This window comes from Durio zibethinus, chromosome 10 (assembly GCF_047325235.1).
Source record: "Durio zibethinus cultivar Kanyao isolate XHJ-2024 chromosome 10, ASM4732523v1, whole genome shotgun sequence".
Taxonomy (NCBI): Eukaryota; Viridiplantae; Streptophyta; class Magnoliopsida; order Malvales; family Malvaceae; genus Durio; species Durio zibethinus.
The window spans coordinates 19,177,646-19,180,195 of NC_143171.1; the positions used below are offsets into that span (position 1 = coordinate 19,177,646).

The window sequence follows — 2,550 nt, forward strand, 5'->3', positions numbered from 1 at the left end:
CATTTAATTGAATATAAAGCAACTAACCTCATCTTTTCCAAGAAAAATAGGCTTTTCATGCAAAAGCTTAGCAAAGTTGCAACTAATAGACCATATATCAACAACTGGACCATACTTTTGTTGCTCCAATAAATAGCTCTAAAGGTTAAGATTTCTTACATAAAGAATTTATTTTAACAAACACAGATACTTATTTCTCTTGAAAAGCGATATTACATCTTTTTAGGGAAATAAGAATAGTATGGTGGTAGATGAGGCACAATATCATGATCATTAGTCACTCTAATTGTGTTTGACACAAGTTTGTCGTAATAATAAGTAAAGGCAACATTCCCAATATAGGGTTGTCTAAATGTTATAACTTGCATATTCTTGCCTTCATGATTGACTTGGGAATAAAAGATTTATTTTGTCATTACAACTTTGATAGAGTAACTAGGCAAGCTTCCATAATTTAACAAAGGAAATTTAACTCAAAAGATTTGGAAAAACCATGGTACATAATGCAAATTCATGTAGTAAACACGAATGTTTCACACTTAACACATGATGAAAAGAATAGCAATAATAACATATTTTTAACTGTATTAAGAAAGGCTTTAGATTACTGTTAGATCAAGTGCACAAAAGGAAGCCATAGCCCCTCCCATTGAATGGCTTGTTATCATGATGTCAAGGTTTTCATAAAGTTCTTTTGCTTATTTATTAGAATTTAGAATTCCAAAGTGTATGGTTGTATTGTTGTAAGCAATATAAAACTTGTGGTGCATTTGAATAATGAGAAAAGACAAAAGACTAATAACAATTATTCCAACATAAATTCACAAATTAGGAGAAATTTGTTATGTACACCATAGCATTAGGCATGCCATGCTAATTTAAATCAAGTTATTTTCAGAATAAGTCTTCAACCTAATTTTGTATGCTATGAATAGAGAAATAAATCAATCAAACATGAAAAAAAAAGCTCATTTCATTTGTCAAAAGGCAATATTATCATTTCTAAGTACTTTAAATCTTTTTTTATCATTGAGGTTATTAGGCCATGAACAATACTTGCTTTTGAAAACATTGTTGAACAAAAATTACAAAGTAAAATAATATTAGTACATGTGTTCTTGCATTCCTCTAAAGGCAATAACAATATCATTAAGATTTTTTGCCACCCTAACAAATGCCTATCAATTTGATAGTCATTTTCATGTCAATTACAAATAAAAGTATTCCAAAGTATAACATAGGTCATGATTATAATAAATATCCAAACACATAATGAGAAACACAATTGTAAACAATTCTGAATATCAACGATAAGCTTAATAACTTCAAATTCCTATTTTTGTACAAAGGGGTATTAGAACAACCAATTCAAATGAAAACCTACCTAAACATACCATAAAAGTTTGTTGGTTAGACATGTTAGCAGCTTCAAAAGAAAACTCTGGACCAACGTGCAATCCCTTTGCCACTTCAAGTGCATATTTAAAAAGAAATATAAAAGAGTTGGAGTTTACCACATAAAAGTCATAACTTGAATTAACAACCTGATTTGCATCTATCAAGCTTAGAAGTAAGACAATTTTTAAAAATAATAGCATTGCAACATTTCTACATAGATGGCATTAGAGTTCTAAACATCAACCAAGAATTTAGTCATGAACAACACTAATAAAATGGATTAGATCATATAAATAAATTATGGATAATACCATTAATACTATAAACTAATATTGGTTTCAAGAGACTCATAAATAGCAATTATAGTTTTAAAAAACCTGTAGTTAAAAAATGTATGTTGGAAAATAACTCTTTTAAGTGCATCTGTACTATATGGAAAGAACTGTGAAGATAGGATTAAGGCAATCAGATTAAGATGTAACAAGAATTGCAAGATGGATGATTTGGCTAACTAATTGTCACAAATAGATATTAGGGGTCCACACACTAACTAGTAACAGCACCAACAATTGCTACCACCATAATATTAGGAAGGTAATACCTTGCAGACAAAAAACTAAAGATTTTGTCATTGTAGATATATGAATATAACTCCTATACAACATAATCAAATGTTTAAATTATCAATTTGTAATGAAAAAAAATGAAAAAAAATAATGTGATCCATACTAAAATTTAAAGTGTATCTACTATGATAAAAAAAAAGCATGCATTATAAGGAAATTCCTATGCTAATTCAATAAAATATCCATTAAGGTAAATTCTTTTCTTAAATCCATACGAAATAGAACCAAAATTAGCTACGAGTATAAAAGTTTAGAAAAACTAACCATAAGGTGGTATAAAAGCACTCATTATGCCCATCCTCTTATAAATAGAGTATGTTAGCCATGAAATTAAAGGTATCACAAAAAAAAAAAAACATTGACTTGAAATAAACAATTCTATCAGTCTACATGCAATTTTTACTAATGTTTTAATATTGTTTTACAATTCTACGTAGAAATTTATGACTAAAGGAATTAAAATACATAAAAGCAAGAAGAAATTTACTTAACCTGAGAACTTTTAAGAATAAAAGTAAAAAATGTA

At 28.0% G+C, this 2,550-nt stretch overlaps 1 pseudogene; it reads right to left on the bottom strand.

The window, feature by feature from the left end:
* Positions 1 to 212: 212 nt before the first annotated feature.
* LOC149516523 (lipase-like) lies at positions 213 to 2,322 on the bottom strand (annotated as a pseudogene).
* Positions 2,323 to 2,550: the final 228 nt, after the last annotated feature.